Raw genomic sequence first — 13,710 nt, 5'->3', positions numbered from 1 at the left:
TACTTGCATTTTTTAACATAATTGACACGATCGAGCATTATAAAACTTAATCTGGGCAATGTTTGCACTTGCAGCCGATGACTGCATTTCCTGTGCGTCTATATGGCAGCGCTGAGTAGCAGTGTGTGGAAACGAAAGACAGGGACGGACGTAAAGCAATCAGTACGAATAAGAAAGTATGCAGGGCCTCTGGTAGCTCAGTTGGTAGAGCGGTGGACTGTAGTGGAAGATTCACAGTTATCCATAGGTCGCTGGTTCAAATCCGGCCCAGAGGACTGTTTTTCTAATCTCAGGAGCAAAGAGGCTCCAGAGCATGCCCACTCGGTCAGAACCTCCCTATGTTTTAAACCTATTTTAAAGGAAATTCATTTGCTCAGCTTCTAGTAGCTAGTTGATAATCATGGGATTCTTAGCCTTCGTAGGATAATGATATTTCTTCGAATTATAGTAAAATTGCTTGCTCTTACAGGCATTACTCGTTTAATGTGCTATATAGGTCACATAGTCGCACCAATATTCAGCCGTTTCATAGACATCTCGTTTTTAATACAAACGTAGAAACTACACCCCTGAGCCTATCGCTGTTACTTCCTCGGCGAGAAACGCTTATTACAGAAAATTTAGACTAAACGAAGGTTCCACCGAGATTCGAACTCGGATCGCTGGATTCAGAGTCCAGAGTGCTAACCGTTACACCATTTTTTTTTTTTTTTTTTTTTTTTTTTTTTTTTTTTTACTTTACCGGTACCGGGAATCGAACCCGGGCCTCCTGGGTGAAAGCCAGGTATCCTAGCCACTTTTTTTTTTTTTTTTTTTTTTTTTTTTTTTTTTTTTTTTTTTTTTTTTACATGTGTGTGTTCCCAAAATGCACTGATTTTGCTAAATAAACTCGTCTTGAACTACATAACGAACGTCTAAAAGTAAAAGACAAACTTGTTCAGGCCTTGAACCACTTCTAAAATGTGCCTGTACGTTTCATGTCCCAGCACTCTACTGAGTGAGCCACAATTACTCTTTTTTTTTTTTTTTTTTTTTTTTTTTTTTTTTTTTTTTTTTTTTTCTCGAACTACCAATCTTTCGGCTAACAGCCGAACGCGCTAGCCGAAACTCTTGTGTGAAGCAAACGGAGAGTGGTCAGGTCCTGGCAGGTGGAGACAAGGCGGGCAGGGGTCGAAACCCGAGGCCTGCCCGCGATGGCTCCCCCCACCCATCCCCGATGCCCTCCTTTAAGCAGACACTTGTTATAAACCTTTGTGTCTTATCTTTGCTGTTATATAATTATTTTGTCGGGTAGAGTTGTTAACCCTCTGCTCCGAGGTATATAGTGCTGACACATTTATAAATAAACATTATTTCTTTGTTGTGTGTCGTTTGTGTGTATTGGTCCATATCCAAAGACATTCCTCTTCCATTAGAGGTGTGAAATTGTCATGAATAAGCAACAAGGAGAGGGAGACTATTGAAAAGAAATACATGGACCAGGTATAACAGAAAGTATAACTTAAGAAAAAAGAAATATAGAAATAAAACAGAATACATTTCTTCTTGACTGGCTTCCATCGTCCAATGTGGTCAGCCTATGCCATGTTTCTCAAAAGTGATGTCCATCATGTTGCCGAATAATTTTTTACTGTCAGTGACACATTGAATTTTCCAGTATGCCAGCTCCATGTAGGTTAGAAAACTAATAAAATCGTCCTCTCCACGAACATTAATGATATAGTTAACATAGTGCCCCAGGATCCACATTACCGTATTGTTTTTCGTGGCAGGGTAAAACTTTTTGGCGGGTCGCAGTAGGATATCCAGCTTCAGATTGTCTTCCGCGCTCCTTGAGAGGACGGCGATCCTCTGCTTGACCCATCGCCAATTCAGGGCATGGCCACCGCAGGTAAACCGATGGATCAGAGAATCGATGAGCCCACAACAGAGACAGAGATTTGTGTCACTTAACCCAATTGCATGTAGCTTTTCATTGGTGGCAATCGTGTTATTTACCACCCTGTACCAGGTTGAAGTAACATCCGAAGAGTGTACTTTTAAGCTGACGTTGGCCCACACCGTTGTCCAGTCGGTAGTCGGATACTTCTGTTCTATTGTATTTGGGGCCGCCGACTTTTCCCACTCACGTTGCAAGTCCCGAGTTGACAGTGGTCGTCGCTGTAGAACACCCACATCTGCATAACTAACATGAAGGAAAAATTCTCTGATGTGTTTCAATTTGTAATGGATTGTTCCGACGTCAATCGGTGGTCGCACACTCGCTGGACGCACTGTGAGGAACAAGTTTTGAGTAACAGTGCAGTGGCTGTCATGGAGTAAAGTCGTGGTCCGCTTGATGTACAAGGCCATTGCCTTCCCGGCGATGTTAACTAACTCAAGCCCACCAGTAGTTCTCGACTTGGCCAGCGTATCGGAGGACAATTTAAATATGTTTCCCTTCCAGATGAATTGATTGGCAACCTGCATGATCTTTCTGGCCTGAAGCTTGGGAATGGGAAAGAACTGTGCAACATAATACGCCTTGGAGAAGACGTAGGTATTGAGAATCCTGATTTTTTCGACAATGTTCACAGCACGCCAGCGACATTCGACAATGGTACCTTGTATCAGATGCGTCACTGACTTCCAATTGGAGGCCGCCATTTTGAGAGGGCACCTATTCAAGGTGATGCCTAGTAGTTTGTGAGATTCCACAACATGCGCCCACGGTATAGTTAAGCTCTCGAAACCCCTGATATCGAGCACTTTACATTTCCGGTCACTTAGTTGTGCTCCAGACACTTCACTATATTGGTCGATCGCCCGTTTAATACGGATCACCTCGTCGTCACTGCGTAACAGTACGGCAACATCGTCAGCGTACGCACGGACTATGAATGTGTGACCGGAGATTGACACTCCTGACAACTGGTGATAAAGAGACCGAAGGAAGGGTTCCAGTGACAGCACAAAAAGTGACATAGAGAGTGGACTGCCCTGGGGGACACCCCGCTGAATGGATATCGGTTGCGTCAGCTGTCCATTGACTTGTATCCTCGCTGATATACCAGATATCAAATTGCGAAGGACTGTTATCACCCCTGCCTCGAGTCCTATTTTGTCCATTATGTGAAAAAGGTATCGGTGGTTCACATGATCAAAGGCTTTATGAAAGTCTAGAAAAAGCAGCGCACAATTCAGGTTGGTGACTGAGGCAATGGAGATGAGGTCCCGAATTTCAGACATCGCAGACATGGCATTCCGTCCAGGCACGCAGGCCTGGTGCCGCCGGACAACTTTGTGAATGAGCGGAGACATTCGGGTGTTAACAGCTCTGGCTATGGTTTTGTAGTCAAAATTGAGCAGGGTGAGCGGACGCAGATTATCAAATCGCTTACACCCTCTGCGTTTGGGAACAAGGACAATTTTACCCTCCTTCATCGCACCAGGAACAGGCGCCCCAGCAATGATTTCATTTAAAATTTCTGTAAAAGTAACACCAATTACATCCCAATACCGAAGATAAAACTCCTTGGGAAGGCCGTCCAGTCCTGGGGCTTTGTTAGCTGGCGACTTAACAATAAGTTCTAAAGTCTCCTCGACACTAAACGCAGCCAGAAAGTCACGATTATCATCCTCAGTAACAGACGTGTCCAGCAACTGGAGTACAGTAGCAGTCAAGCCATCATTGGTTGGGAAGTCCGAGTACAGGCCGTGATAATAGCTCTGGATTGCCGTGACTATGTCAGGTTGCCGAGTGAGAAGTTCCCCGTGATCAGTTATCAGTTCGTCTATAAATAAGCGTCTACGGTTCATCTGATGCTTAATAAGATGATACATGGAAGTTGTCTCAGATTGAACAAAAGAGTTGACTTTTGACTTGATTTTTAATCCTTCTAGTTGTTTACGTTTGATACTGAGCATCTTAGCCTTAATTTGCTTTATTTGAGCCGTGTAAATATTATTGACGCCAGATTTGTCGTAGAGCTCCCGTAAAATCGAATAGTAAAATTCGGTGGTCCTCTTTGCATCCCTTGCTTGCGTATTACAGTACGAAATCAAAGTCCGACGCAACTTTGGTTTAGCAAAGGACGTCCACCACTCTACTTTCGTACGGTATCTATTGACAGAGCGAAGACAAAAAGTCCAAGTCCGTGTGACAAGTACCTCGAGATCGGCGTCCTGAAGGTGGGAAATATTGAACATCCAGTGACTTCTGAAACGTTTGGTGGGTTGTCTGTCCAATTGTATAACGGCGGCGTAGGCGCAGTGATCACTACATGGGACGGGAATGACCTCCGAGTCAACAACATGTTCTCCGAGCTGAGAAGACACATATATTCTGTCGAGGCGGCTACTCGAGGTGGAAGTGAAGTATGTAAATTTCACAAGGGTAGGGTGAAGGAGTTCCCACGTATCCTTTAGATTCATGCGTAAAACCAGATCATGAAACTCCTTACAATAGTTAAAATGCGGCCGCTGATCTTTTTGATGTACAACACAGTTAAAATCTCCTCCTAAAATTAAGGCAGTTGGATTTTTACGAAGCAGGTAAATTAGTTCATCTTTAAAGAACTCGGTCCTTGCGAACCTGTGTCCACTCCCTGAGGGCGCGTACAGGTTCACGAGAGTGACGCCGAATATTTTGCAGCATATGCCACGCCCCGACTCCAGTGTTTCAACGTCTGAGACGGGGATGCCGTCACGCACGAGAATGGCTGTACCAGTGCTAAGTTCGAAGGCAACATTGGTAATACAGTGGAAACCGGGAATGACCAGATCGGGAACAAGGAATTCCTGCAATAGAAGTATATCAGCGGCAGACTCATATACGAACTGCCTAAAGACTGCAAGTTTCAATTCAGACGTGATCCTGTTAACATTAACACTCAGGAACTTGTACGCTTGCGCCATGGAATTGACGGAGCTACTTTAAATTAACGTGATCATCGTCACCGGCAAACCAATCCATTCGTGAACCAGCTGGTGGAGAGTGGCCATCACCATCGGTCGCATCCGAGAGGGCTTGCAGTTTGTGTTTGCTGCGTGGTACATTCAAGTTCGGTTGGAATTTCTTTTTGTTCCTCCCGACGCTTGCGACTTTTTCCGCAGAAAGAGGCATCGGAGAATCGACACAGGTCTCCTGGGAAGGTTGCCCTGCTACAGCAACCTGCATGTGCGTCTCGCCGGAGAGTCTTCCCGGAGACGCGCTAAGTTCTTGTTTACCCACACGTTGGGATTGTTTGGAAACACTCTCCCGGTCAGGTTGTTGACAAGCAAGGCTAAGATCTCGCTCTGTGTTGACACACTCGTCAGCGTGTTCGTTGTCAGTGTCGCGTGGCTGTGATACGAGTTGGGGACCTGCGCACATCCCGTCGACGTCACTGTGGGCAACGTGCTGAGGTTCACTATCGGGTTGTTGGGGAACCGACTCGACAGACGTGGACGGTAAGCAAGAACCAACCTGGGACGTAGCACTACCGTCATCGGGCGAAGAAGTATTAACATCAACACTTGATTCTGGTATAGCGTCTTGCGAAAGCTCAATGTCGCCTGCCGGTTGTTTGATATCAAGTGTGGCAGGTGTTACCGGTACAGAGACGCCATCATCCGAACTACTACTGTCGCACGTTCGACGTCTCTTGGACGCTACCGCAGTGACGGGACGGGCGAGAGGGTTCTGATCCCCGCCCTTCGCAAGAGGAATAGCAGGGAACTCGTCGTCAAAAGGTTTTTCATGTACAGTCACAGTGTCAGTGGAAAGGGACGGCTCATTACTTGGTAATTGGGTGCCTGTCACTAAATCAGCTAAAGTGAGCCTCTTACGTTGTTGGAAAGTAGGCTTTAAGACGGTCATTCTTTTAGGGCAATTTTGCCGTAAATGACCACTTTCATTGCAGTGAAAACACGTAGAAGCTTGCCCAGAATATGTAACCTGCACCTTATACCCACAAACAAATACATGGGAGGGGATGTTGACTTTAACTTGCATCTCAACCGATCTGATGCCAGAAAAACATTGCAACTTATGTTGCCTGGACCACTTTTCAAGTCTAATGTTACGCACTTCGCCATATTTCGTGAGCACATCTTTTAGGAAACAATTGTCTACTTCAGGAGGCAGGTTGTAAATACGCACGTTAGAGATCTCGACATCCGCGTTAGTAACTTGGACAGTACTCACAGTGCCATCGCAATGCCGGAACTCGACGCCGCCGCCATGTTTCTGCAAAAGTCGTTCCAGTAGGAGGGGATTCAGGAGCTTCACGAAAAAGCAGTACAAATCCAGGTCATAGTAAGCAGTGTGAACTTGATCAGTGGTGATGCCTATGGTATCGACGATCCATTCATGAACTTCCAGCGAACTTGGCTGAACTGATCGCGTAGCCTTGTCAAACTCGAACTGCAGGGTATTCTTCCTTGGAATCGTGGGAACCATCGTGCAAATTAACCCAAATGGGCTAACTGCATACAGCAAAACACTGAAAACAATGACACTAACACACAACAACGCAAAATCACGTGAAACAGAAAGCACAAATGCAACGTAAACAAAGCAAGTGACACTGAGCGCTCCGAACGTCCGCACGCTGCTGCGTCTCAAGCGGTAAGACACCATGGAACCAGACAGGAGAATGGGACTCGTAAATACACTTAGCAGTGTTCTGACGTACTTCAGACACTTCCTACTTGCATTTTTTAACATAATTGACACGATCGAGCATTATAAAACTTAATCTGGGCAATGTTTGCACTTGCAGCCGATGACTGCATTTCCTGTGCGTCTATATGGCAGCGCTGAGTAGCAGTGTGTGGAAACGAAAGACAGGGACGGACGTAAAGCAATCAGTACGAATAAGAAAGTATGCAGGGCCTCTGGTAGCTCAGTTGGTAGAGCGGTGGACTGTAGTGGAAGATTCACAGTTATCCATAGGTCGCTGGTTCAAATCCGGCCCAGAGGACTGTTTTTCTAATCTCAGGAGCAAAGAGGCTCCAGAGCATGCCCACTCGGTCAGAACCTCCCTATGTTTTAAACCTATTTTAAAGGAAATTCATTTGCTCAGCTTCTAGTAGCTAGTTGATAATCATGGGATTCTTAGCCTTCGTAGGATAATGATATTTCTTCGAATTATAGTAAAATTGCTTGCTCTTACAGGCATTACTCGTTTAATGTGCTATATAGGTCACATAGTCGCACCAATATTCAGCCGTTTCATAGACATCTCGTTTTTAATACAAACGTAGAAACTACACCCCTGAGCCTATCGCTGTTACTTCCTCGGCGAGAAACGCTTATTACAGAAAATTTAGACTAAACGAAGGTTCCACCGAGATTCGAACTCGGATCGCTGGATTCAGAGTCCAGAGTGCTAACCGTTACACCATGGAACCAGACAGGAGAATGGGACTCGTAAATACACTTAGCAGTGTTCTGACGTACTTCAGACACTTCCTACTTGCATTTTTTAACATAATTGACACGATCGAGCATTATAAAACTTAATCTGGGCAATGTTTGCACTTGCAGCCGATGACTGCATTTCCTGTGCGTCTATATGGCAGCGCTGAGTAGCAGTGTGTGGAAACGAAAGACAGGGACGGACGTAAAGCAATCAGTACGAATAAGAAAGTATGCAGCGCCTCTGGTAGCTCAGTTGGTAGAGCGGTGGACTGTAGTGGAAGATTCACAGTTATCCATAGGTCGCTGGTTCAAATCCGGCCCAGAGGACTGTTTTTCTAATCTCAGGAGCAAAGAGGCTCCAGAGCATGCCCACTCGGTCAGAACCTCCCTATGTTTTAAACCTATTTTAAAGGAAATTCATTTGCTCAGCTTCTAGTAGCTAGTTGATAATCATGGGATTCTTAGCCTTCGTAGGATAATGATATTTCTTCGAATTATAGTAAAATTGCTTGCTCTTACAGGCATTACTCGTTTAATGTGCTATATAGGTCACATAGTCGCACCAATATTCAGCCGTTTCATAGACATCTCGTTTTTAATACAAACGTAGAAACTACACCCCTGAGCCTATCGCTGTTACTTCCTCGGCGAGAAACGCTTATTACAGAAAATTTAGACTAAACGAAGGTTCCACCGAGATTCGAACTCGGATCGCTGGATTCAGAGTCCAGAGTGCTAACCGTTACACCATGGAACCAGACAGGAGAATGGGACTCGTAAATACACTTAGCAGTGTTCTGACGTACTTCAGACACTTCCTACTTGCATTTTTTAACATAATTGACACGATCGAGCATTATAAAACTTAATCTGGGCAATGTTTGCACTTGCAGCCGATGACTGCATTTCCTGTGCGTCTATATGGCAGCGCTGAGTAGCAGTGTGTGGAAACGAAAGACAGGGACGGACGTAAAGCAATCAGTACGAATAAGAAAGTATGCAGGGCCTCTGGTAGCTCAGTTGGTAGAGCGGTGGACTGTAGTGGAAGATTCACAGTTATCCATAGGTCGCTGGTTCAAATCCGGCCCAGAGGACTGTTTTTCTAATCTCAGGAGCAAAGAGGCTCCAGAGCATGCCCACTCGGTCAGAACCTCCCTATGTTTTAAACCTATTTTAAAGGAAATTCATTTGCTCAGCTTCTAGTAGCTAGTTGATAATCATGGGATTCTTAGCCTTCGTAGGATAATGATATTTCTTCGAATTATAGTAAAATTGCTTGCTCTTACAGGCATTACTCGTTTAATGTGCTATATAGGTCACATAGTCGCACCAATATTCAGCCGTTTCATAGACATCTCGTTTTTAATACAAACGTAGAAACTACACCCCTGAGCCTATCGCTGTTACTTCCTCGGCGAGAAACGCTTATTACAGAAAATTTACACTAAACGAAGGTTCCACCGAGATTCGAACTCGGATCGCTGGATTCAGAGTCCAGAGTGCTAACCGTTACACCATGGAACCAGACAGGAGAATGGGACTCGTAAATACACTTAGCAGTGTTCTGACGTACTTCAGACACTTCCTACTTGCATTTTTTAACATAATTGACACGATCGAGCATTATAAAACTTAATCTGGGCAATGTTTGCACTTGCAGCCGATGACTGCATTTCCTGTGCGTCTATATGGCAGCGCTGAGTAGCAGTGTGTGGAAACGAAAGACAGGGACGGACGTAAAGCAATCAGTACGAATAAGAAAGTATGCAGGGCCTCTGGTAGCTCAGTTGGTAGAGCGGTGGACTGTAGTGGAAGATTCACAGTTATCCATAGGTCGCTGGTTCAAATCCGGCCCAGAGGACTGTTTTTCTAATCTCAGGAGCAAAGAGGCTCCAGAGCATGCCCACTCGGTCAGAACCTCCCTATGTTTTAAACCTATTTTAAGGGAAATTCATTTGCTCAGCTTCTAGTAGCTAGTTGATAATCATGGGATTCTTAGCCTTCGTAGGATAATGATATTTCTTCGAATTATAGTAAAATTGCTTGCTCTTACAGGCATTACTCGTTTAATGTGCTATATAGGTCACATAGTCGCACCAATATTCAGCCGTTTCATAGACATCTCGTTTTTAATACAAACGTAGAAACTACACCCCTGAGCCTATCGCTGTTACTTCCTCGGCGAGAAACGCTTATTACAGAAAATTTAGACTAAACGAAGGTTCCACCGAGATTCGAACTCGGATCGCTGGATTCAGAGTCCAGAGTGCTAACCGTTACACCATGGAACCAGACAGGAGAATGGGACTCGTAAATACACTTAGCAGTGTTCTGACGTACTTCAGACACTTCCTACTTGCATTTTTTAACATAATTGACACGATCGAGCATTATAAAACTTAATCTGGGCAATGTTTGCACTTGCAGCCGATGACTGCATTTCCTGTGCGTCTATATGGCAGCGCTGAGTAGCAGTGTGTGGAAACGAAAGACAGGGACGGACGTAAAGCAATCAGTACGAATAAGAAAGTATGCAGGGCCTCTGGTAGCTCAGTTGGTAGAGCGGTGGACTGTAGTGGAAGATTCACAGTTATCCATAGGTCGCTGGTTCAAATCCGGCCCAGAGGACTGTTTTTCTAATCTCAGGAGCAAAGAGGCTCCAGAGCATGCCCACTCGGTCAGAACCTCCCTATGTTTTAAACCTATTTTAAAGGAAATTCATTTGCTCAGCTTCTAGTAGCTAGTTGATAATCATGGGATTCTTAGCCTTCGTAGGATAATGATATTTCTTCGAATTATAGTAAAATTGCTTGCTCTTACAGGCATTACTCGTTTAATGTGCTATATAGGTCACATAGTCGCACCAATATTCAGCCGTTTCATAGACATCTCGTTTTTAATACAAACGTAGAAACTACACCCCTGAGCCTATCGCTGTTACTTCCTCGGCGAGAAACGCTTATTACAGAAAATTTAGACTAAACGAAGGTTCCACCGAGATTCGAACTCGGATCGCTGGATTCAGAGTCCAGAGTGCTAACCGTTACACCATGGAACCAGACAGGAGAATGGGACTCGTAAATACACTTAGCAGTGTTCTGACGTACTTCAGACACTTCCTACTTGCATTTTTTAACATAATTGACACGATCGAGCATTATAAAACTTAATCTGGGCAATGTTTGCACTTGCAGCCGATGACTGCATTTCCTGTGCGTCTATATGGCAGCGCTGAGTAGCAGTATGTGGAAACGAAAGACAGGGACGGACGTAAAGCAATCAGTACGAATAAGAAAGTATGCAGGGCCTCTGGTAGCTCAGTTGGTAGAGCGGTGGACTGTAGTGGAAGATTCACAGTTATCCATAGGTCGCTGGTTCAAATCCGGCCCAGAGGACTGTTTTTCTAATCTCAGGAGCAAAGAGGCTCCAGAGCATGCCCACTCGGTCAGAACCTCCCTATGTTTTAAACCTATTTTAAAGGAAATTCATTTGCTCAGCTTCTAGTAGCTAGTTGATAATCATGGGATTCTTAGCCTTCGTAGGATAATGATATTTCTTCGAATTATAGTAAAATTGCTTGCTCTTACAGGCATTACTCGTTTAATGTGCTATATAGGTCACATAGTCGCACCAATATTCAGCCGTTTCATAGACATCTCGTTTTTAATACAAACGTAGAAACTACACCCCTGAGCCTATCGGGCGAGAAACGCTTATTACAGAAAATTTAGACTAAACGAAGGTTCCACCGAGATTCGGAACTCGGATCGCTGGATTCAGAGTCCAGAGTGCTAACCGTTACACCATGGAACCAGACAGGAGAATGGGACTCGTAAACTACACTTAGCAGTGTCTTCTGACGTACTTCAGACACTTCCTACTTGCATTTTTTAACATAATTGACACGATCGAGCATTATAAAACTTAATCTGGGGCAATGTTTGCACTTGCAGCCGATGACTGCATTTCCTGTGCGTCTATATGGCAGCGCTGAGTAGCCAGTGTGTGGAAACGAAAGACAGGGACGGACGTAAAGCAATCAGTACGAATAAGAAAGTATGCAGGGCCTCTGGTAGCTCAGTTGGTAGAGCGGTGGACTGTAGTGGAAGATTCACAGTTTATCCATAGGTCGCTGGTTCAAATCCGGCCCAGAGGACTGTTTTTCTAATCTCAGGAGCAAAGAGGCTCCAGAGCATGCCCCACTCGGCTCAGAACCTCCCTATGTTTTAAACCTATTTTAAGGAAATTCATTTGCTCAGCTTCTAGTAGGTAGTTGATAATCATGGGATTCTTAGGCTTCGTAGGATAATGATATTTCTTCGAATTATAGTAAAATTGCTTGCTCTTACAGGCATTACTCGTTAATGTGCTATATATGTCACATAGTCGCACCAATATTCAGCCGTTTCATAGACATCTCGTTTTTAATACAAACGTAGAAACTACACCCCTGAGGCCTATCGCTGTTACTTCCTCGGCGAGAAACGCTTATTACAGAAAATTTAGACTAAACGAAGGTTCCACCGAGATTCGAACTCGGATCGCTGGATTCAGAGTCCAGAGTGCTAACCGTTACACCATGGAACCAGACAGGGAGAATGGGACTCGTAAATACACTTAGCAGTGTTCTGACGTACTTCAGACACTTCCTACTTGCATTTTTTAACATAATTGACACGATCGAGCATTATAAAACTTAATCTGGGCAATGTTTGCACTTGCAGACGATGACTGCATTTCCTGTGCGTCTATATGGCAGCGCTGAGTAGCAGTGTGTGGAAACGAAAGACAGGGACGGACGTAAAGCAATCAGTACGAATAAGAAAGTATGCAGGGCCTCTGGTAGCTCAGTTGGTAGAGCGGTGACTGTAGTGGAAGATTCACAGTTATCCATAGGTCGCTGGTTCAAATCCGGCCCAGAGGACTGTTTTTCTAATCTCAGGAGCAAAGAGGCTCCAGAGCATGCCCACTCGGTCAGAACCTCCCTATGTTTTAAACCTATTTTAAAGGAAATTCATTTGCTCAGCTTCTAGTAGCTAGTTGATAAATCATGGGATTCTTAGCCTCTCGTAGGATAATGATATTTCTTCGAAGTATAGTAAAATTGCTTGCTCTTACAGGCATTACTCGTTTAATGTGCTATATATGTCACATAGTCGCACCAATATTCAGCACGTTTCATAGACATCTCGTTTTTAATACAAACGTGAGAAACTACACCCCTGAGCCTATCGCTGTTACTTCCTCGGCGAGAAACGCTTATTACAGAAAATTTAGACTAAACTGAAGGTTCCACCGAGATTCGAACTCGGATCGCTGGATTCAGAGTCCAGAGTGCTAACCGTTACACCATGGAACCAGACAGGAGAATGGGACTCGTAAATACACTTAGCAGTGTTCTGACGTACTTCAGGACACTTCCTACTTGCATTTTTTAACATAATTGACACGATCGAGCATTATAAAACTTAATCTGGGCAATGTTTGCACTTGCAGCCGATGACTGCATTTCCTGTGCGTCTATATGGCAGCGCTGAGTAGCAGTGTGGTGGAAACGAAAGACAGGGACGGACGTAAAGCAATCAGTACGAATAAGAAAGTATGCAGGGCCTCTGGTAGCTCAGTTGGTAGAGCGGTGGACTGTAGTGGAAGATTCACAGTTATCCATAGGTCGCTGGTTCAAATCCGGCCCAGAGGACTGTTTTTCTAATCTCAGGAGCAAAGAGGCTCCAGAGCATGCCCACTCGGTCAGAACCTCCCTATGTTTTAAACCTATTTTAAAGGAAAATTCATTTGCTCAGCTTCTAGTAGGCTAGTTGATAATCATGGGATTCTTAGCCTTCGTAGGATAATGATATTTCTTTCGAATTATAGTAAAATTGCTTGCTCTTACAGGCATTACTCGTTTAATGTGCTATATAGGTCACATAGTCGCACCAATATTCAGCCGTTTCATAGACATCTCGTTTTTTAATACAAACGTTAGAAACTACACCCCTGAGCCTATCGCTGTTACTTCCTCGGCGAGAAACGCTTATTACAGAAAATTTAGACTAAACGAAGGTTCCACCGAGATTCGAACTCGGATCGCTGGAATCAGAGTCCAGAGTGCTAACCGTTACACCATGGAACCAGACAGGAGAATGGGACTCGTAAAGTACACTTAGCAGTGTTCTGACGTACTTCAGACACTTCCTACTTGCATTTTTTAACATAATTGACACGATCGAGCATTATAAAACTTAATCTGGGCAATGTTTGCACTTGCAGCCGATGACTGCATTTCCTGTGCGTCTATATGGCAGCGCTGAGTAGCAGTGTGTGGA

The 13,710-nt window shown here is 44.4% G+C and overlaps 19 non-coding genes across 19 annotated transcripts; 10 read left to right on the top strand and 9 right to left on the bottom strand.

The window, feature by feature from the left end:
- Positions 1-186: 186 nt before the first annotated feature.
- Trnay-gua lies at positions 187-275 on the top strand. Its single transcript is given in 2 exon segments — positions 187-223; positions 240-275. It is a non-coding gene; the product is annotated as a tRNA-Tyr (tRNA).
- Positions 276-6,855: 6,580 nt separating this feature from the next.
- Trnay-gua lies at positions 6,856-6,944 on the top strand. Its single transcript is given in 2 exon segments — positions 6,856-6,892; positions 6,909-6,944. It is a non-coding gene; the product is annotated as a tRNA-Tyr (tRNA).
- A 358-nt stretch (positions 6,945-7,302) lies between these two features.
- Positions 7,303-7,374, bottom strand: Trnaq-cug. Its single transcript has one exon. It is a non-coding gene; the product is annotated as a tRNA-Gln (tRNA).
- A 248-nt stretch (positions 7,375-7,622) lies between these two features.
- Positions 7,623-7,711, top strand: Trnay-gua. Its single transcript is given in 2 exon segments — positions 7,623-7,659; positions 7,676-7,711. It is a non-coding gene; the product is annotated as a tRNA-Tyr (tRNA).
- Positions 7,712-8,069: 358 nt separating this feature from the next.
- On the bottom strand, positions 8,070-8,141 carry Trnaq-cug. Its single transcript has one exon. It is a non-coding gene; the product is annotated as a tRNA-Gln (tRNA).
- Positions 8,142-8,389: 248 nt separating this feature from the next.
- Trnay-gua lies at positions 8,390-8,478 on the top strand. Its single transcript is given in 2 exon segments — positions 8,390-8,426; positions 8,443-8,478. It is a non-coding gene; the product is annotated as a tRNA-Tyr (tRNA).
- Positions 8,479-8,836: 358 nt separating this feature from the next.
- Positions 8,837-8,908, bottom strand: Trnaq-cug. Its single transcript has one exon. It is a non-coding gene; the product is annotated as a tRNA-Gln (tRNA).
- Positions 8,909-9,156: 248 nt separating this feature from the next.
- Trnay-gua lies at positions 9,157-9,245 on the top strand. The gene is given in 2 exon segments: positions 9,157-9,193; positions 9,210-9,245. It is a non-coding gene; the product is annotated as a tRNA-Tyr (tRNA).
- A 358-nt stretch (positions 9,246-9,603) lies between these two features.
- Trnaq-cug lies at positions 9,604-9,675 on the bottom strand. Its single transcript has one exon. It is a non-coding gene; the product is annotated as a tRNA-Gln (tRNA).
- Positions 9,676-9,923: 248 nt separating this feature from the next.
- Trnay-gua lies at positions 9,924-10,012 on the top strand. Its single transcript is given in 2 exon segments — positions 9,924-9,960; positions 9,977-10,012. It is a non-coding gene; the product is annotated as a tRNA-Tyr (tRNA).
- A 358-nt stretch (positions 10,013-10,370) lies between these two features.
- Trnaq-cug lies at positions 10,371-10,442 on the bottom strand. Its single transcript has one exon. It is a non-coding gene; the product is annotated as a tRNA-Gln (tRNA).
- Positions 10,443-10,690: 248 nt separating this feature from the next.
- Positions 10,691-10,779, top strand: Trnay-gua. Its single transcript is given in 2 exon segments — positions 10,691-10,727; positions 10,744-10,779. It is a non-coding gene; the product is annotated as a tRNA-Tyr (tRNA).
- Positions 10,780-11,124: 345 nt separating this feature from the next.
- On the bottom strand, positions 11,125-11,197 carry Trnaq-cug. Its single transcript has one exon. It is a non-coding gene; the product is annotated as a tRNA-Gln (tRNA).
- A 253-nt stretch (positions 11,198-11,450) lies between these two features.
- On the top strand, positions 11,451-11,540 carry Trnay-gua. Its single transcript is given in 2 exon segments — positions 11,451-11,487; positions 11,505-11,540. It is a non-coding gene; the product is annotated as a tRNA-Tyr (tRNA).
- A 359-nt stretch (positions 11,541-11,899) lies between these two features.
- Trnaq-cug lies at positions 11,900-11,971 on the bottom strand. The gene has a single exon. It is a non-coding gene; the product is annotated as a tRNA-Gln (tRNA).
- Positions 11,972-12,220: 249 nt separating this feature from the next.
- On the top strand, positions 12,221-12,308 carry Trnay-gua. Its single transcript is given in 2 exon segments — positions 12,221-12,256; positions 12,273-12,308. It is a non-coding gene; the product is annotated as a tRNA-Tyr (tRNA).
- Positions 12,309-12,671: 363 nt separating this feature from the next.
- On the bottom strand, positions 12,672-12,743 carry Trnaq-cug. Its single transcript has one exon. It is a non-coding gene; the product is annotated as a tRNA-Gln (tRNA).
- Positions 12,744-12,993: 250 nt separating this feature from the next.
- Positions 12,994-13,082, top strand: Trnay-gua. The gene is given in 2 exon segments: positions 12,994-13,030; positions 13,047-13,082. It is a non-coding gene; the product is annotated as a tRNA-Tyr (tRNA).
- A 363-nt stretch (positions 13,083-13,445) lies between these two features.
- Positions 13,446-13,517, bottom strand: Trnaq-cug. The gene has a single exon. It is a non-coding gene; the product is annotated as a tRNA-Gln (tRNA).
- Between the last annotated feature and the right edge of the window lie 193 nt (positions 13,518-13,710).

Source organism: Schistocerca piceifrons, unplaced genomic scaffold (assembly GCF_021461385.2).
Source record: "Schistocerca piceifrons isolate TAMUIC-IGC-003096 unplaced genomic scaffold, iqSchPice1.1 HiC_scaffold_2336, whole genome shotgun sequence".
Taxonomy (NCBI): Eukaryota; Metazoa; Arthropoda; class Insecta; order Orthoptera; family Acrididae; genus Schistocerca; species Schistocerca piceifrons.
Note: the sequence above shows the minus strand (reverse complement) of the source record. Positions and strands in the feature narration are given on the sequence as shown.